The sequence below is a fragment of the Microcaecilia unicolor genome, chromosome 1 (assembly GCF_901765095.1).
Source record: "Microcaecilia unicolor chromosome 1, aMicUni1.1, whole genome shotgun sequence".
Taxonomy (NCBI): Eukaryota; Metazoa; Chordata; class Amphibia; order Gymnophiona; family Siphonopidae; genus Microcaecilia; species Microcaecilia unicolor.
This window is the reverse complement of record NC_044031.1, coordinates 720719377-720740705: the sequence shown is the minus strand read 5'-3', so window position 1 is coordinate 720740705 and position 21329 is coordinate 720719377.

Sequence of the window (21329 nt, the reverse complement as noted above, 5' to 3'; positions counted from 1 at the left end):
AATGGTTCGCTATGCTCTCTGGACTTGAAGGATGCATATACCTACATTTCAATACTTCTCAGTCACAGGAGGTATCTCAGATTTTGGATAGGGAAACACCAGTACCGCATTCTGCCATTTGGCCTTATATCAACTCCCAGGATATTCACAAAGTGTCTAGTAGTAGTAGCAGTGTATTTATGCAGACTGTGGGTATATGTGTTTCCCTATCTGGATGAGTGGATGGTCAGAGCACATCACAGGAGCAGGTGACAGAGTCAATTTGCCTAACTATTCAGGTGTTGGAGTCACTAGGGTTTGGCATAAACTAACCCAAGTTCAAACTTCTTCTGGTCCAACGATTGGAGTATATGGGAACCCTGCTCAATACATTGCAGGCTCAGGCTTTTCTCCTAGAAGTAAGAGCAGACACCTTGACAGCACTAACCTCACAGGTCCAAAGCAGAAAGCAGGTCACAGTTCAGTAATCGTTCAGATTGATGAACCACATATCCTCAACAGTACATGTCACTCCCATGGCATGGCTCCATTTGAGAGTGGCCCAGTGGACCCTAGCTTCCCAGTTGTTTCAGGCGGCTGGGAATCTAGCAGATGTGCATATTCTGCCAGAATTAACTCATGCCCTCTTGTGGTGGACAAGTCAATCAAATTTGACTGTGGGACTTCCATTCCAAATTCCGCCTCCTCAGAAGGTGTTAACAATAGATGCATCCAACCTTGGATGGGGAATTCATGTAAATGGGTGTCACACCCAAGGAACTTGGTCTGCTCTGGAAACAGATCTTCATATCAACTTCCTTGAGCTAAGGGCCATTTGGAATGCTCTAAAGGTTTTCAGAGATTGTCTACAGAACCAAATTATTTTCATTCAAACGGACAACCAGGTTGCAACTTTGTATGTAAACAAGCAGGGGGGGTTCAGGTTCCTACCCTTGTGTCAGGAAACAGTGAGAATGTGGAGTGGTACTTTGAGCCACATACCTACCAGTAAAGGACAATTGCCTTGAGGACATAATGAGCAGGGTTTTGCAACTAAACGAGTGGTCTCTCAATATGGGCATAGCCCACAAGATCTGAGCATGAGGCACCACCTCAGTGAATCTGTTTGCACTCATCTCAACAACAAATTTCCCCAGTTCTATTCCAGGCTTAAATCACATGGAAGACTAACGGCAGATGCCTTTCTCCTACATTGGATGAAGGGACTTCTGTATGAATATCCTCTGATACCTCTCATAGAGAAATCTTTGCTGAAACTCAAGCAAGACAGAGAACCATAATCAAACCTTACTGGCTGAGGCAGATCTGGTTTCCTTGTTTTTTGGAGTTGTCCTCCGAAGATCCATGGAGATTGGAATATTATCCGACCCTTATCACACAGAATTAGGGATCTCTTCTGCATCCCATCCTCCAATCCCAGGCCCTCATGGCTGGGATGATGAGAGCATAGAATTTGAATCCTTAGATTTGCTGGAGGGAGTCTCCCGCATTTTGCTGACTTCCAGGAAAGTCTCCACTAAGAGATGTTATTCATGTAAGTGGAGGAGGTTTGCTGACTGGTGCTCACTGCCACAAACAAAAACTGCTTAAATACCTCCTGTACCTTTCTGATTCTTGAAAAACAGTTCTGTAAGGGTTCATTTAAGTGTAGTTAGTACTTATCACCGTGTATGAGGTAAGCCCTTCTCTGTACAGTCTCTAGTTGTTTTTCTTTGTGTGAGGTTTGTTATTAACAAAGCTCCCTGTCAAACCTCCAACTGTGTCGTGGGATTTCACGTTGTCCTCACCCAATCATGAAAGCTCCTTTGAGCCGCTTCATTCCTGTCATCTGAAGTATTTGACCTGGAAAGTTGTGTTTTTGGTGGTAGTCATTTCAGCTTGCAGAGTCGGTGAGCTTCAGGCCCTAGTAGCTGATCCACCTTGTACTAAGTTTCATCACAATAGAGTAGTTCTCCGCATACACCCTAAGTTCCTTCCTAAGGTAGTGTTCCATCTTAACCAGTCAATCGTCCTTTCAACATTTTTTCCAAAACCACATGCCCATCCTGGTGAGAGTGTACTGCATACCTTAGATTGCAAGCAAGCCTTAGCCTTCTATCTGGAGTGGACTACAGTCCTCCGAGCTTTTTGTATCTTTTGACCCAAACCGGATGGGGGTAGCCATCGGCTAACACACCATTTCTAATTGGCTATCAGATTGCATTTATTTTACTTATGCCTAGGCTGAGCTGACTCTAGAGGGTCATGTCAAGGTTCATAATGTTAGAGCCATGGCAACATCAGTAGTCTACTTGAAGTCAGTCTCCATAGAGGAGATTTGCAAAGCTGCAACATGGTCTTCTGTCCACACCTCATTCCTGCCTTGAGCAGGATACCTGTTGTGATAGGCGATTCGGGCAGGCAGACCTGAAGAATTTGTTCGGTGTCTAGAATCCAACTCCACCCCCCTAGGCCCAGTTTTGTTTAGTTCCAGGCTGCAGCTTCACAGCTATTTAAATATCTTCAGGTTAATTGACTTCCAGGCCTTGACGTTTCATAAGAACATAAGAGTAGCCATACTGGGTCAGACCAATGGTCCATCTAGCCCAGTATCTTGTTTTCCAAACAGTGGCCAAGCCAGGTCACAAGTACCTGGCAGAAACCACAGCAGCATTCCATACTACCAGTCCTGGGGCAAGCAGTTGCTTCTCCATGTCTGTCTTAATAGCAGACTATGGACTTTTCCTCCAGGAATTTGTCCAAACCTTTTTTAAACCCAGATACACTAACCGCTGTTACCACATCCTCTAGCAAAGAGTTCAACTATTCATTGAGTGAAAAAATATTTCCTCCTATTTGATTTAAAAGTATTTCCATTTAACTTCCTCAAGTGTCCCCTAGTCTTTTTACTTTTGGAACGGGTAAAAATTGATTTACTTCTACTCGTTCTACACCATTCAGGATTTTGTAGACCTCAATCATATCTCCTTTCATCCGTCTCTTTTCCAAGCTGAAAAGCCCTAACCTCTTTAGCCTTTCCTCAGACGAGAGGAGTTCCGTCCCCTTTATAAATTTGGTCGCTTTTCTTTGAACCTTTTCTAATTCTGCTATATCTTTTTTAAGATACAGCAACCAGAACTGAACGCAATATTCAAGGTGCAGTCGCACCATAGATCGATACAAAGGCATTATAGTATTTTCGGTCTTATTCACCATCCCTTTCTTAATAATTCCTAGCATCCTCTTTCGTCTTTTGGCTGCTGCTGCACACTGAGCAGATTTCAGTGTATTATCTACAGTGACACCTAGATCTTTTTCTTGAGTGCTGACCCCCAAGGCGGACCCTAGCATCAGGTAACTATGATTCGGATTGTTTTGTGTCCCTATTCTCTTAGAATTTTTTCGGTGAGCCTGGTAGCTAGGGATTCCCAGCTGTGAGAATGTGAAGGCCTGCTTGTCCTTGGAGAAAGCAAAGTTACTCACCTGTAGCAGATGTTCTCTGAGGACAGCAGGCCAAGGATTCTTACATACCCTACCACCTCCCCTTGGAGTTGTATTCTTTAGCTATCGTAGATGACTGAGGGACCTGGTGGGCGGGAAAGCACCAGTACGTGCGCAGTAGGATGCTACTAGAATGTTCTCCGTCTCACTAGTCACCTTGTTGTGAGAATACTTGTCCTGCTGTCCTCAACACCTGCTGCACGTGAGTAACTTTGCTTTGTTGTCTGTCTTTATTCCTCCTCTAGCATACAATTCAGGGGCATATCTGTGTGGGGCCACAGGGGCCTGGGCCCCCGCAGATTTCGCCCTGGACCCCCTACCGCCGTCAACCCTCCCCCGCTGCCGTTGTTTACCTTTGCTGGCTGGGGACCCCAACCCCCCGCCAGCAGAGGTCCACTTGCCGCCTTTAAAGATATTTCTTCAGCTGGCGGGGGACCCCAACCCCCGCCAGCTGACCTGACGTCTTTAAAGTTCTTCTTTGGCCTCCGTGGCCGTGCTGTAGTTGATAGCTGTTCAATCCAGTTCGGAGTCTGACGTCCCAGCACGTTGTCCTGCACGTACAACGTGCTGGGACGTCAGACTCCAAACTGGATTGAACAGCTATCAACTTCAGCACGGCCACAGAGGCCGAAGAAGAACTTTAAAGACGTCGGGTCGGCTGGCGGGGGGTTGGGGTCCCCCGCCAGCTGAAGAAATATCTTTAAAGGCGGCAAGCGGACCTCGGCTGGCGGGGGGTGGGGTCCCCCACCAGCAAAGGTAAGCAACGGCAGCGGGTGAGGGTTGGCGGCGGGGGGGAGGGTGGAGAGTCGTTGGTGGGGGGATCTGCCAATGGCGGGGGGGGGTTCTGGCAATGGTGGTGGCGGGGGGGGGGTTGTTTGGGGGCGGCTAAAATGTGCCCCCCTCTGGCTCTGGCCCCCCCTACTGCCAGAGTCCAGATACGCCCCTGATACAATTGAATGTAAAAGCTTCCTTTTCATTCGCATATACAGTTTTGAGTTTTAAGTTGCAAAATGAAATGCAATAGGCAAGGCAGGATAGGCTATTTGAAAAATTTTGCCTAATTATAGTGTAAGCCACATTGAGCCTGCAAGTTGGTGGGAAAATGTGGGATACAAATTCTACAAATAATAATAATAATTATTATTATTATTCGTCCTTCATTCTCTGCCCTAACCAGCTCAATCAAAATTTGCATTGTTTCCCTCATGGCTTTAAATGGGCAAAAATAATTTATTTTTATTTGTTCTGTTTCATTTTAAATGCAAGAGACGCAAAACGAAATAGCTTATTTCACCAATGATTTCATAACACATTTTTAAAAATCATAAACAATACTACCAGAATATCTTAATTATAAATATGCTTTTCTAGTAGGAACCTACACCAAAGTAGCTAGACAGCATTAGTGATAAATAGAGTTACTCTTCTATAGTATGATAAATTGTGATAAATATACAAATACAGTCATATCAGTTTGTATTTGAAAATTAGACTTGAGAGCTGATGTCTTTCACATCTCTGCTGTACATCTAGTTGGAGAACCTACAAAATTAGCAAGCAAGAAAGAAATTAGTGGTAGAGACTATGAATTACGCTCATAGAACAAGCATTATAAAGCCTGACCTGTTGACCTACAGATACAGAAACGTGTAACCATGTGCAGGATATTGTTCTATAATTTGCAAGCTCCTGCTTTGGGTTGATGATAGATGAAAATTCTTTGGAGACAGTGCTTCTGTTCCCAGAAACAAGAAGGTTTCAAGGATAAGGCCCAGTGAAATACCTGAACCCAGGTTTGTATGTAACTTAGGGTTCATATATATACTTGGTGCTAGAATTCCTAATAGAACATTGGCTTGTGCCAAGATGGCTGGCTAGCAGGAGAGCTTGATAATTAAAATGCAGGAAAAAAAAATCTATCAAACAGCCATTCAATGGCTTTTTTTCTACCTGGCAGTTTTTTCCTACTACTTTGGACTTCTAGCTTAACTAGAACCACCCTTTGTCGAATTGTGGTGCTATGAGTTATCATTTGCAATTATTTTAGTATATTCCCTTCCTAATTTACTTAGCCTAGTCATTGCAATGACAGTTATCAGTCAGAGGCCTCATACCAGGCATTGTCTCCAACCCTGTAATCATGGACCTTAAATCTGGTCACTAAAGTGTTATAAGTCCCCGATCGACTATGACTTTTCTCTCATTTTGTATCTATGCGAAGAGACATTAATGAATCAGGCCCTAAGTCTATCTTTCATATGTTACAGTCTACTTAATTTTTCTTATCTATTTCTATTCTATTCTATCTGGTTCTTATATACTGACCGTTACTCCTGAACTGGATTCACAGCGGTTCACATAAAGAAACTGTCAAAGACGTTAGGAAAATTTGCAGAATCAAAAACAAAAAACATGATTGAACTTCCTTTCAAATAAAAAGGTTTTAAGCATCTTCCTAAAATATAAATAAGAAGGTTGTATTTTCAAGAACATAGGTAATTCATTCCATTGATGTGCCCCCTGAAAAGGGAAGGATTTTTCAAGAATAGATTTTAATCTGACATTTTTCATAGAAGGATAACTTAATGTTAAAGTCCAATGGTAACCAAGATTTCTCTTAGAAGAAGGAATTTCTAACAAATCCACTAGCCCTCCTTCATTAGACCCAAAAAGTGCTTTAAAAATTAAACATTGTTTTGAATCTGATATGCTGTGCAATAGATACCCAATGTAACTCCCTCAATACAAGTGAAACGCTGTCAAACCAACTCAGACCAGGCCTGAAATCAATCTGGCCACCGTTTTCTGCATCAGTTGCAGATGAGTTTTCAATTTACAATTAAACTGAGAATATACTACTACTACTACTTAACATTTCTAAAGCGCTACTAGGGTTACGCAGCGCTGTACAATTTAACATGGAAGGACAGTCCCTGCTCAAGGAGCTTACAATCTAAAAGACAGGTGTACATTCTAAAGACAAGTGTATAATCTAAGAGACAAGTGTAGAGTCAATCTGATAGGGCAGATAGATTGGGGGGCATACTATATTTCTCGAAAGGTTAGGTGCCGAATGCAGCATTGAAGAGGTGAGTTTTGAGCAGAAATTTGAAGATGGGTAGGGAGGGGGCTTGGCGTAGGGGTTGAGGAAGATTGTTCCAGGCATAGGGTGAGGCAAGGCAGAATGAGCGAAGCCTGGAGTTGTCAGTGGTGGAGAAGGGTACTGAAAGGAGGGATTTGTCCTGTGAGCGGAGGTTACGGGCGGGAACATAGGGGGAGATGAGGGTAGAGAGGTAGTGAGGAGCCGCAGACCGGGTGCATTTGTAGGTAAGGAGGAGAAGCTTGAATTGTATGTGGTATCTGATCGGAAGCCAGTGAAGTGATTTGAGGAGAGGGGTGATATGAGTATATCGGTTCTGGCAGAATATAAGACGTGCGGCTGCGTTCTGAATGGATTGAAGGGGGGGGATAGATGGCTAAGTGGGAGGCCGGTGAGGAGTAAGTTGCAGTAGTCAAGGCGAGAGGTAATGAGAGCGTGGACGAGAGTTCGGGTGGTGTAAATATAAAGAGTAGCAGTAGTCTAATTGGGGAAGAGTGGCCTGCACAAAAATTCTAAAATCTTTCCATAAAGAAGACCTAATTACACGTAGTTGTCTAAGTTTCAGAAAAAATCTTTTACTCAGGGCACCAACCTGTTTCACAAATGTAAGAGAAGAATCTAAAATAGCTCCCAGTACTTTGGAACAACCCTCAATTTTCAAACAACAGAACAGGCCATGTGGAGGCTTCGGCGCATCAGATACCTCCTTCCCAGAGACTTGTTTCATACCCTTGTCCACTGGCTTGTCCTATCCCATCTGGATTACTGTAGTGGTATTTATGTGGGTTGCCAGGCTTCCTTATTGAAAACGTTCCAAATGGCTCAGAACACTGCGGCGAGGCTCACCCTTAGAGAAAGGCGTTTTGCACACGCTGAACCCCTGCGCTTTAAACTTCATTGGCTGCCTGTACAGGAGCGCATTGCTTTTAAGATCTGCTCCCTAACACATAAAATCATCTATGGGGCTGCCCCGGATTACATGCTCCCCTTGATCGACCTTCCACCTAGAAATGCCAACCCTGCTGCTCGGTCCTATCTCCACCTCCATTTTCCGAATTGTAAGGGTGTCAAGTACAAGAAAATCTTCGCCTCCTCCTTCCGTTATTGGAGTCCCAAACACTGGAACACGTTACCTTGTCACCTTAAAGCTCAAGTGGACCATGCCCTTTTTAAGAAGTTGTTAAAGACATTCCTCTTTGCTAAGACTTACCCCTTACCATGTTGATTGATGCATCCCTTGTCCCTTACCCTGCCTAGTTCACGCTGTTAGTTTCTCCCCTCTTATTTGCTTCTTTTATGCTTGCCTAAGCTTTTAACTTTGTACTATAATCTCTAACTATCAGTAACAAATTGTATTTCCAACACTCAAATCATATTGTAAGCCACACTGAACCCGCAAAAAGGTGGGAAAATGTGGGACACAAATGCAATAAATAAATAAATAAATACTCTTATTTAATTCTCTGTAAGCCACATTGCGCCTGCATGAGTGGGAAAATGTGGGATATAAGTAACAAACAAACAAATAAATAAATAAATATTTTCCCCAAGCCAAAGTAATTCAGGCCCCTGTTTACAAACCCGCGCCAGCAGCTGACGGTGTGGTACTGCTGACACAGCCCACTCATACTGAATGGGCTGTCGGCATTATTGTGCGGCAGTAAACAGGGGGGTTAGTCTTTTGTGTGTTCAAACACAAAAAATATCTAGTTGTCCAATTATCAATATAAGAAGCCGTGCTAATATTCCTATGGGCATCTACACGGTTAGCGTTCGCTAAAAACGCTAGTACACCTTAGTAAACGGGGCCCATAGTGTTTTATAAAGCTCAAAATACTATCAGAAGTCCCCCTTGCAGGTCAAAGAAGGAAAATACCATCCGCATAAGATAATATCGTGGTTCCTTCCTCAAGGAAGAAGCCACCCAAAGAACTAAGATACACATTGAACAATGATGGAGAAAGTGGAGGGCCCTGGGGCACTCCACAGCCAGGATTCCAAATAGACGATCTCTCCATATGCCCCTTGACACTGTATGATCTACTCTTTAAAAATTTCTCAAAACAAGTTAATGGTATTCCTGACACTCCTATTTCAGATATCTTAGACAGAAGTATATAATAGTTTATACCATCAAAAGCAGCTGATATATCAAACTGCAACAGCACAGCCTACAGCCCCTGACTTAAAAGATGTCTACTTTTAGTTGTAATAACAAGGAACATTGTTTCTGTACTGTGCCTTGGTCTAAATCCATGCTGCAACCTATGCAAAATATTAAAAGTTTCTATGAAGTTCTGCAGTTGTTCATTAGCTGAAAATTCCAACAACTTTGCCATCCATGGAATACTTGCTATAGGACGATAATTTTCCATTTTTGTCAGGTCAGCACTTGTAGATTTTGGCAAAGGAGTTAAAACTATTCCTGCCATAGATTCTGGGTAACATCCCAGTTGAAGATTTACATTAACAAATTCAGTGAGCCAATTTAGTACTTCTGATGGTATTTCAGACAGCAGATAGGCAATATCCAAATTACATGATTTCTTTGAAAGCATAATCAAATATTTCTTGATAGTTGTAAGAGACCCTCTCAAAACATCTGCAGGAACATCTGATTTTTAAAAAGTTACTAGGCAGTGTCATTGCTGACTCTAAATTATCCAAACTAAAAGACTGTCTAATTCTCTTAACTTTATCCTGAAAAAATTGTGTGTCTTCTGCCTTTGGTTGCAAAGATCTTGGTATCATTAATATGTTAATCAAATTGTCATATGTTTTAAATAAGACTTTAGATTGATTGTCCGAATTAGTGAATTCATTGCCATAAAATTCCTTTTTTGCCTTTGCAACCTGATACTTGTATTCCTTTTCTCCAATTAGCATGAACTGAACTATCCCTAGTCTTTCTCCAAATACGCTCTAAACACCTACAAGATCTTTTTTTGATCGCAAGAGAGTTACAAAACAAGGGATTAGTAACATGTCTCACTTTTTTTGTTCTAAAAGGAGCTTTAGCATTTTAATACTTACAATGAGGGTCATAAGAGGTTTTCTTATTTGCTAAGATGGTATTTATAAACGTTATCAGCAGAAATTTTAGAAAGGCTATCCAACTCAGAATATGGATATCCAAGTCTGTACGTCAAATATGGATGTCCATTTCTATTGTATTTTAGAACAGGATCCGCTGATATACAACATGTTCTAAAATACATGAGAAATGGACATCCATGTGCTGGCTATGTCCAGCAGAAACATCCATTTTGCATAAGAGAACTCTTACTGCATGGCCATGCGACAGGGAGCCCTTACCGCCACCCATTGAGGTGGCGATAAGGGCTCCCACACTAACCCAGTGGTAACAGGGCAGTGCATGGCGATGCCTGATTACCGCCGGGTTACCACTGCGCAAGCCATTTCCGGGGGCTTTCTTTTTTTCCCAGAAATAGCGCATGCTTGGGGCGGTACTACAGCCGGTGGCGGCGTTGGGCCGGTGGTAGTCCCAAAAGAGCAAGTGGTAAGCCAGCATTGGGCTTACTGCTGCTCTGTAAAAGGGCCCCTGAAACATCTAAACTATGAATAGGCAAAGCAAGGGAGATGAACATAGCATCATAGGAGCATCCATATTATGAAATGGCCACACAGACATCCAAGAGGAGGAATAGCTTAATGGTTAGAGCAGTTAATTGAGAACAGAGGAGAGATCCAGAGGTTGTAGGTTCAAATCCCACTGTAGCTGGTTGCCATTTTTCTTACTTTTCTTTTTTAAATTGTGAGCCCTCCAAGAACAGAAAAATACCTACTGTGACTTCCCTTACTCCTTTCAGTGGAAAACTGCTCAATTGGAACACCTTTCTGTAACCTGGACATGCCAAGTACCAGGTTTAAATACTGATACCCATCTTTTTGGCCATATATATTCCTTCTCTTCTGCAATTGGAGTTAGACATTAGACATCTATCTTTTCCATATCATCAAGCAGATCAATCCATAGACTGGTGGGTTGTGTCCATCTACCAGCAGGTGGAGATAGAGAGCAATCTTTTGCCTCTCTATATGTGGTCATGTACTACCAGGAAATCCTCAGTATTCTCTCTATCTAGCAGGTGTGTGGTCACACGCAGCAGCTCTGGCTTGGTCTCCACGCCTATTTACTTAAGCTTTGTTGAGTACTTGGGGTTGAGGGCTCTTCATGAGCAAGTGCAAACCTGGTGGTGCCAGGTCCCTCCTTTTCTCCCTCCTCCCGCTGGCTTCGTTAAAACAAAACAAAACAAAACAAAACATAACAATCTTGAAGCAGAAAAGATTTTACTTGCAGCTGCTCACTGGGACACAATTCATTGCAGCTCGGAGCAAGAAGCAGGTAATTTTACCTTTTCCTAGCGGGCAGGGGGGTTCCCCAAACGTTTCCCTCGTGGATCATGGTGTCGGATGGTAAGGGCGCGAAAAAGCGCTCCCCGGACCGCGATCGCGTGGCTAGTGGGGAGGCGCGGGGATCGGAGGCAGAGAAGCCCTTTTTGGGCGCCCTTCCAGACTTTGCTGATTTAGCCGGTTTTTCCTCCACTGGGGCGTCGGCGGCCTTTCCCGCCTTAGGCGCCCATCCCCCGATGCCCGCCCTTCCGATGTCGGCCGCCCATGCAGCTCGGACAGCCTCTGGTATGGCCGCCTTTGAGTTGGGCAGCGGTAAGAAGATGGCAAAGTTTAAGCGCTATGCTTCCCGCGCGGCTCCTTCACGGAGTGACGCGCCAGACGCCATTTTGGATGTGCAGCGCGCCTCTCCCCCGCTGTATGGAGTGGAGGTTGAGAGTTCCTCTAGGGCTGTGGCCCAGGTTGCAGAGGTGCACAAACAGGGGGATTTCTCTCCTGAGTTTATTTTGTTGCTGCATCAGGCCTTTCAACTGCAAAACGCTGCTCCTGCTCCCCTGTCAGATATGGAGGAAGAGGCTTCCTTGATCAAGCGCCCTCAGGTGGATCTTCAGGTCTTGGGGGACTCTGTCTCCTCTGATGTAGATGAGGGCAGCGTTTCTGAGTTCTCCCAAAGGTCCCTTGGGGATTCTTTGGAGGAGGCTGATCCTCGCCCTGATGAGGGAGATGACCCCTCTGCAGTGTGGCTTTTTCGCTCAGAGGAATTGCCTAACCTGTTAGTTCAGGCTATGAGCATCTTGAGTATTTCCTCTCCGGAGGAAGGCCCTCCTTTAGCCTCGGCGGGTTCCGCTATTATGTTGGGAACCAAGCGCCCTTCCAGGACCTTCCACATCCATGAAGCCATGAAAACTCTAATTTCGGCTCAGTGGGTTTCTCCTGAGGCAAGCCTCAAGGTAGCCAGGGCCATGACTCGTCTGTACCCTCTGCCAGAGGGTGAACAGGAGGCCTTGCGCTGGCTGGCAGTGGACTCTCTAATCACTGCTGTGACAAAAACGACGGCTTTGCCGGTGGAAGGTGGCTGTGCCCTTAAGGATTCACAGGACAGGAAATTGGAAGCGGCCTTAAAGTTAGCCTTTGAAGCGGCCGCTTTGAGTTTGCAGGCCTCGGTTTGTGGCTCCTATGTGGCCAGGCCATGCCTGACTGTGGTGCAGCGGGCCTCCACCTCGGATCCTTCCTCGAGGGTGGATTGGCCGGTCCTGGAGTCGGGCTTGGCTTACTTGGCAGACTTGCTGTATGATGTTTTGAGAGCCTCGGCTAAAGGTATGTCTCAGTCTCTGCCCATCGATGGCTATGGCTTAAGCGTTGGTCAGCTGACCATGCCTCCAAATCCCGCTTAGCCAAGTTGCCTTTTAAGGGCAAGCTGCTCTTCGGGGATGAGCTGGACAAGATCGTGACGGATCTCGGCAGTTCTAAAGGCAAGAGGTTGCCGGAGGTCAAGGCAAGGGCCAGCAGTGCTCGCCCTGGTTCCTCTAAGAGCCATTTTCAAGAAGCCCGTCGGTATTGCCCGGGCAAGTCGGGCTCCTCCTCCTTCAAGCAGAGGTTCTCCCCGAAGCAGCATTCCTTTCGCAGAGACCGCCGCTCAGGAGGTTCTTCCTCCGGTCCTCCCCCAGGGTCTCGTACCCAATGACGGGGCCCTGGTCCATGGCCCAGAGCAGATAGGAGGAAGGCTGTCCTCTTTTCTGGGCGAGTGGACCAGGGTAACTTCAGACGCTTGGGTTCTAGAAGTCATCAGAGACGGCTACAAGTTGGAGTTCTGCCGGCCCCTGAGAGACGGGTTCGTGAACTCTCCCTGCAAGTCTCCCCTCACAGTGGCAGCAGTTCAGCAGACTCTGGACAACTTGCTCCGCCTTGGGGCGGTGGTCCCAGTGCCCATAGAGCAGCGTGGCACAGGATATTACTCCATTTACTTTGTGGTGCCAAAGAAAGGAGGTTCTTCTCGGCCTATTATCGATCTCAAGGGAGTCAATCAGGCCTTGCGAATATGGCATTTCCGTATGGAGACTCTCCGCTCCATGATTGTTGCGGTACAAGAAGGAGAATTCCTGGCATCCTTGGACATCAAGGAAGCTTATCTGCACATTCCCATCTGGCCGCCTCATCAGCGCTTCCTGCGCTTTGCAGTGCTGGGCCGGCACTTCCAGTTCAGAGCCCTCCCATTCGGGTTGGCTACAGCTCCGCGGACCTTCTCCAAAGTGATGGTGGTCATTGCTGCTTATCTCCGCAAGGAAGGAGTGCAAGTCCATCCCTACCTGGACGACTGGCTGATTCGAGCTCCCTCCTTTGCGGAGTGTGGGAGAGCGATGGACAGGGTCATTGCTCTTCTGAGCTCCCTGGGATGGATCATCAACCGGGAGAAAAGTCACCTGCGCCCGACTCAGTCCCTGGAGTATCTGGGTGTTCGGTTCGACACCCAAGTGGGCAGAGTGTTCCTGCCGGACAACCGGAGCCTCAAGCTTCAGGCCCAGGTGGGCCGGTTCCTAGCCTCCTCAGCTCCTCGGGCTTGGGATTATGTGCAACTGTTGGGCTCCATGACGGCCACGATGGAGGTAGTGCCCTGGGCCAGGGCCCATGAGGCCACTACAGCACTCTCTTCTGCGGCGCTGGACTCCGGTTTCAGAGGATTACACAGTTCACCTTCCCCTGGACCCGGCGGTGAGAAGGGCGCTAAGTTGGTGGCTGATGTCAGACAAGTTGTCAGCTGGTATGCCTCTCAAGTCCCCTGAGTGGATTGTCGTTATGATGGACACCTGCTTGACGGGCTTGGGAGCCCACTGCCTGGGAAGGACAGTGCAGGGGATATGGTCGCTGGCGGAGGCGAAGTGGTCCATCAACCTCTTGGAACTTCGGGCTATTCGGTTGGCGCTTCAAGCGTTTCTTCAGGTACTGATACTGAGGCCAGTTCGAATCCTGTCAGACAATGCCACGGCTGTGGCCTATGTCAATCGCCAGGGAGGTACCAGGAGCGCCCCCCCTAGCTAGGGAGGCCATGAAGTTATGCCAGTGGGCAGAGGCGAATCTGGACCAGCTGTCGGCTGCTCACATTGCGGGAGTCCTGAATGTCAAGGCGTACTTTCTCAGTTGTCATACGTTGGATCCCGGAGAGTGGAAACTGTCTGCTCGGGTGTTCTTGGAGATCATGAAGCCCTGGGGCATGCCGACCTTGGATCTGATGGCGACCGCGGCCAATTGCCAAGTGCCACGGTTCTTCAGCAGAGGACGGGACCCTCGATCTCTGGGGGTCGATGCTGTTCTCCAGTAGTGGCCGGTACAGGAGCTTCTCTACGTGTTCCCACCTTGGCCTATGCTGGGCAGAATTCTCGGCCAGGTGGCAAAACACCCAGGCCGGGTGGTCCTGGTGGGTCCAGACTGGCCCAGACACCCTTGGTATGCGGACCTGATCCAGCTTTCCGTAGACAGTCCTCTGCGTCTTCCAGCGGAGCGGGGCCTTTTACATCAGGGTCCCGTGGTAATGGACGATCCCTCCCCCTTTGGTCTTACGGCCTGGCTCTTGAGCGGAAGCGGCTGAAGAAGAAGGGCTTCTCGGACAAGGTCATCGCCACTATGCTGAGAGCACGGAAGCGCTCTACTTCTACTACGTACGCCAGGTTATGGTGTACCTTTGTATCATGGTGCGAGGCAGGATCCCTGTCGCCCTTCACGGCGCCAATTGCTTCTGTGTTGGTGTTCCTGCAAGAAGGTCTGGAGAAAGGCCTGTCGCTCAGCTCTCTTAAGGTCCAGGTAGCGGCTCTAGCTTGCTTCAGGAGTCGCCTGAAGGGTGCTTCCCTGGCTTCTCAGCCAGATGTGCTGCGTTTTCTCAAAGGGTTAATCACCTACACTCTCCTCTGCACTCGATAGTGCCTATGTGGAATCTCAATCTGGTGCTGCGGGCCTTGCAGAAGCCACCCTTTGAGCCATTATCGCGGCTGTCTCTGAAAGACCTGACGTTGAAAGCGGCCTTTTTGGTGGCAATCGCTTCAGCCAGGAGGGTTTCCGAGCTCCAGGCGCTCTCGTGTAGAGAGCCGTTCCTGCGGTTCACGGAGGCAAGAGTGTCTATTCGCCCAGTGCCTTCCTTCCTGCCCAAGATTGTTTGTTTCTCGCTTCCATGTGAACCAGCAGCTTTGTCTACCCTCCTTCCATAGGGAGGATTATCTAGAGGAGTATTGTGCTCTCAGATGCCTGGATGTTAGACGAGTTATCATCAGATACTTGGAAGTGACCAATGATTTCCGGAAGTTGGATCACCTGTTCGTGCTGTTCGCAGGCCCCCATAGGGGTCTGCAGGCATCTAAACCTACCATGGCACGTTGGGTCAAGGAAACGATTGCGGTGGCTTATGTGGCCACAGGGAAGGTGCCGCCTATCCAGCTGAAGGCTCATTCTACTAGAGCACAGGCGGCTTTGATGGCAGAGTCCAGGTCCGTTTCCTTGGAGGAGATTTGCAGATCGGCGACTTGGGCGTCGGCTCATACCTTCTCACGGCATTATTGTTTGGACGTGGCAGCACGGGCCGAGGCCCAGTTTGGAGCTTCAGTGTTGCGTTCTGGGATTTCCATGTCCCGCCCTGGGTGAGTACTGCTTGGGTACATCCCACCAGTCTATGGATTGATCTGCTTGATGATATGGAAGATAAAATTATGTATCATACCTGATAATTTTCTTTCCATTAATCATAGCAGATCAATCCATAGTCCCTCCCAGATATCTGTACTGTTTGTTCTAGTTCAGTTATATTTCAAGTTCAAGTTTAGACTTCAGTTCCTGTTCAGGAGGACTTCGAGTTCAAGTTCTTCCACTTGGATTTCCCTGGAGTTGGGACGACTTTGTCTTACAGTGAACTGCTGCTTCTTTCCCCCCGTTTCGACGGTGGTTGAATTCATAACGAAATTATGCCGGTGCTCCCTCCCGCTTCGTGCGGTAGTAGGGTAGCTTTGTTTCCCTCTCGCTTTGGCGGTGATGGGTTAAGCCAGCTCCTCCCGCGGTTGCGGTAGCAGGACATGCCAGTTCCCCTCATGTCAGTGGGTGTGGGTGCCCCCCCCCCCCCCGCTTCGGCAGTGGTTGGGTGGCGGAGTATCCCTTTGTGGGTGTAATTCTCTATGTTTGGTGATTCCTGCGGATGGAGCTTTGATATCGACTATACTGAAGATTTCCTGGTAGCACATGACCACATAGAGGCAAAAGAGTGCTCTCTATCTCCACCTGCTGGTAGATGGACACAACCCACCAGTCTATGGATTGATCTGCTATGATTAATGGAAAGAAAATTATCAGGTATGATACATAATTTTACCTTGACCTCTCCCTAGTCTAGTTCAAAACTTGCCCAGACCATGCTTTCCATATGGATGTACAGCAGTTTTAGACATCCATATCCTGGTTTTATAAAATTGGGATTTGGACGTCTGTGCAATATGGACATCTAAATGCTGTTTTTCAGATGTCCAATACAGGAATAGAACTTCTAAAAAATTTCTCATAATCATAAAATTTGACTTTAGACCTAAACATAAGTTCTTAAGTTCTAGTATAATCACAGAATTTATTAAATTGCAAGGCATAGACCATTTTTAAAAAGGATTTTGAATGGTTTGATTTATTATTGGTAATAACTTGTTATTTTCTTTAATTATTACAGGATGATTGGCCAGATAATCCTCTCATGGATGATACTGTATCTTTGTTACTGGAATTAGGTCGCAATTATACATCTGAGGCACTTTCTGAGTACTTTTATAAAAATGCTCCACTAAAACAGGAGATCATCACAGATCTAGAGATGAAAATAAATGAAAATGCATCTTTACTAGAAAAATATTTTTTGCAGATACTTAACCCAGGTGACCATCTTTATTACTTACAAGGACAAATTAATAATCAGTTATGATTTGTTTCAAAACAAGCTATTACTAATGCATCATTTCATGTCACTTTTCTCTTTTGAGTGGTCATTATGATGGTAATTTTATAACTGTTCACGCTGATAAAAAGTTTGCACATACTTTTTTCGTTACAGAATTTTCAAAGCAAAGGTATATACATGCTTTTGCTTTGAAAATTACTTCAGAATAGTTGTGTGCTTATATTTACAACTGCTATTAGGAACACACAATTTCTCTTGGTTAAAATTTTGTGTACAATTTCAGTTTTCAAAACTATGCATTTAAGTGCAAACTCCTCTCTGCCCCTGCCCTTGGGAATGCCTCTTCAAACAGTAAGTAAACTTACATTTATACCCGTTGCATGTGTGTAAGTTTGCTCACATACTGGACAAGCAGTTTTGTTACTGCCTTTGAAAGTTTTCTGTATAAATGTAGTTTTCAAAGGGATTTCTGTGGTCAAACATGGGCATGAAAAATCAAGTACAGGGATTTGATTCAACTCTGTATGCATGCTTTTCACTTTTAACGTCGTACTTTGCATTCCTCTATGACTTTCCATTTGAAAATTTGCTTGCAGGCCTGTGCTGAAAATTGTCCTCACCATATCTATTGCCATAGTACACTAAACAATAAAAACGTACAAGGTACCATGCTGGATCAGACCATCGATTCATCAGCATCCTGTCTCTGACAGTGGCCAGTCTGGGGCATTTGAAGTTACCTTGCAGATCCTGGAAAGTCTGTTTCATGTTGCTTACTGAAGAGGTGGAGACACCAATGTCTATGTGGCTGATAGCTATTCCTTATTGTTTTCTAGACAAGTCTAGATAACTGGGTTATGCCCTCAACCAGCAGATGGAGGTAGAAAACACTGATAATTCCGTGACTTATCACTGTATAAGGGGTGGTGCAGCCCTGGAACTTGCAGTAGTTCTCTTATGTAGTCAAACTGGTGCAGGCCCATCTCTCAAGGGCACAGGCTGCAGTCTTGCAACCCTGTGATAAAGTCAAGGGGCTGGTGTTGGCTTCAAGGGATCAGTCTACGGACATTCACCTGGTAGAGTCTGAGGGCTTTCGTGTCTCCACATCATGAGTAGCTGCCCACAGGTCCTCCCTCTGTGCTAGCTAGCAGGGGGTTCTATGTTTTGCTCTTCTCCTCTGTCTCCCAGATTTTTTGTGCAGGACTTTGGTGTTCAGGTCTTCACCCTGAGGGGGGTGGGATGCTGGAGCAGGGAGACTCCAAGGAGTCTTGCTGAAGGAGGGTAAATAGAGGTCCCTGGGGCTGGGGTTTCCTTCATTTTTCTTTTCATTTGTCTTCACTCCTTTTATCTCTCCTCTCCTTCCACCCCCACCTCTCCCCCAAGGCATTCAATGGGGACAGGCTTTGATGACACATAAAAAAATGGAAAGCCTGCTGGTTTGGACTGCTTACTGTTCCAGTAAGTAAAGAAAAGAAAAAAACATAGTAACATAGTAGATGACGGCAGAAAAAGACCTGTGTGGTCCATCCAGTCTGCCCAACAAGATAAACTCATATGTGCTACTTTTTGTGTATACCTTACCTTGATTTGTACCTGTCCTTTTCAGGGCACAGACCGTGTAAGTCTGCCCAGCACTATCCCCGCCTCCCAACCACCAGCCCTTCCTCCCACCACCGGCTCTGGCACAGACCGTATAAGTCTGCCCAGCACTATCCCTGCCTCCCAACCACCAGCCCCTCCTCCCACTACCGGCTCTGGCACAGACCATATAAATCTGCCCAGCACTATCCCCACCTCCCGCCACCGGCTCTGCCACCCAATCTCGGCTAAGTCTTTTAGATTGTACACTTGTCTTTAGATTGTACACCTGTCTTTTAGATTGTAAGCTCCTTGTACAGCGCTGCGTAACCCTAGTAGCGCTTTAGAAATGTTAAGTAGTAGTAGTAGTAGTAGGATCCATTCCTTCTGAACAGGATTCCTTTATGTTTGTCCCACGCGTGTTTGAATTCCGTTACCGTTTTCATTTCCACCACTTCCCGCGGGAGGACATTCCAAGCATCCACTACTCTCTCTGTGAAAAAATACTTCCTGACATTTTTCTTGAGTCTGCCCCCGTTCAATCTCATTTTATGTCCTCTCGTTCTACCTCCTTCGCATCTCCGGAAAAGGTTCGTTTGCGGATTAATACTTTTCAAATATTTGAACGTCTGTATCATATCACCCCTGTTTCTCCTTTCTTCCAGAGTACACATGTTCAGGTCATCAAGTCTCTCCTCATACGTCTTGTAACGCAAATCCCTTACCATTCTCGTAGCTTTTCTTTGCACCGCTTCAATTCTTTTTACATCCTTCGCAAGGTATGGCCTCCAAAACTGAACACAGTACTCTAGGTGGGGCCTCACCAACGACTTATACAGGGGCATCAACACCCCCTTTCTTCTGCTGGTCACACCTCTCTCTATTCAGCCTAACAGCCTTCTAGCTACGGCCACCGCCTTGTCACACTGTTTCGTCGCCTTCAGATCCTCAGATACTATCACCCCAAGATCCTTCTCCCCGTCCGTACCTATCAGATTATCCCCGCCTAACACATACGTCTCCCGAGGATTTCTATTCCCTAAGTGCATCACTTTGCATTTCTTCGCATTGAATTTTAATTGCCAAACCTTAGACCATTGTTCTAGCTTCCTCAGATCCTTTTTCATGTTTTCCACTCCCTCCCGGTTGTCCACTCTGTTACAGATCTTAGTGTCATCCGCAAATAGGCAAACTTTACCTTCTAACCCTTCGGCAATGTCACTCACAAATATATTGAACAGAATCGGTCCCAGCACCGATCCTTGAGGCACTCCACTACTCACCTTCCCCTCCTCCGAGCGAATTCCATTCACCACCACCCTCTGGCTTCTGTCCGTCAACCAGTTCCTAATCCAGTTCACCAGTTCGGGAAATCATATACTGGCAGCAATAGCTGGGAAGCAGTTGCCCTGTCAAAGGAGGGAAGTCGTCTTCCTTCAGAGGTTGAGGATTGAGAATCATTGGGAAGCCAAAGAAAGCCCATAGCTCATAAGGTCCTGCTAGCTGCACAGTACGGGCCTGCGTAACACCATACTCTTTGGATATCTGGATCAATCTAAAGGCAATCGAGGCTTTTTCCCCTACCACAAATACTGCAGTAATACTTCACAGTGCCTTCCCTTCTCTGTACCTCAGAAGCAAAGGTAACATTTGAAATGTGTATAGCCATTTAGGCACAGAATCATATTAAAGAGGTGAATGCAGCCCCACAATATAAGGGGGTAAGATTCCCAGAGGTGCAATTTCAGCCTTGTGTCATCCAAAAGAGGCTTAACATTAAGCTGATACAAAGCTGCAATATCTGCTGGCAAGTGGATCCCTAAATATTTCAAGGCTGAATCTTCCCAGGTAAGTGGAAAAGCCCCCACCCAGTCCTTACGAGGTGTCAGAGACAAAGGGAGAGCCTTGGATTTCATTAAGTTCAAAACCAGAAAATCTACCAAAATCCTCTATAAGAGTCAATAAACACGTAACTGGTAATGCTTTTTGCAATAGTGTCAAAAACACTATCAGCATATGGTACTTTAATCTGGTGCCCTTTGATATCTAGCCCAGTTGTCTGCACAGGTTCATTAATCGTTCTAATGAGGGATTCCAAAGAAAGGATAAATAACAATGAGGACAGTGGGCAACCTTGCTGCGTTCCCCGTTCAATGTCAAATAGGGCAGTTTTGTCCCCATTAACCAATAGTTGTGCTTGAGGGTAATGATAGACAGTCTCTGTTGCCCGTAAGAACCATCCATGAATCCTGTATCTACTCAAAACCTTAAATAAGTGTTGCCAGTGAATCTAGTCAAATGCCTTAGTAGTGTCAATGCTCACCACCAGGGCTGGAATGTCTAATATGTTACAATGTGACATAGCTAGTAATGCCTTCCTAACATTTAACAGATTGTCTATTCTGAAGAAATCCAATCTTTGCAGAGCTAATGACTGAGGGGAGATGGGCAGCCAACCGTGTAGCTAAAATGCAAGCTACTAGCTTAACATCTACATTTAAATGTGAGATAGGGTGATAGGAGTCTGTCTCTACTGTTTCCTTAAATTACAAAAAATCAGGAAGATCAAATCCAACCAACCAAGTTAAACCTTAAACTCACTATAGTAAACTTGGGTTCAGAATAATTTATCTTTTTATATATATATATATATGCACTTTAAAAAAATGCTAAAGTGTTTTAAATTGTTTTAAATGTGCTCAGACAATACCGTTTACACCCATTATATCCCTAAGAGGAATATGTGGTGGTGTCACAATGGAACCATCATTGCACATGTGATGTTCCACCTCCTAATATTTGTGTATGTACATACAGCTGCGCCCAAGTAGATCTTACTCACCGATGTATGCGTATATCTATAATACATATGTATAAGTCATGAAC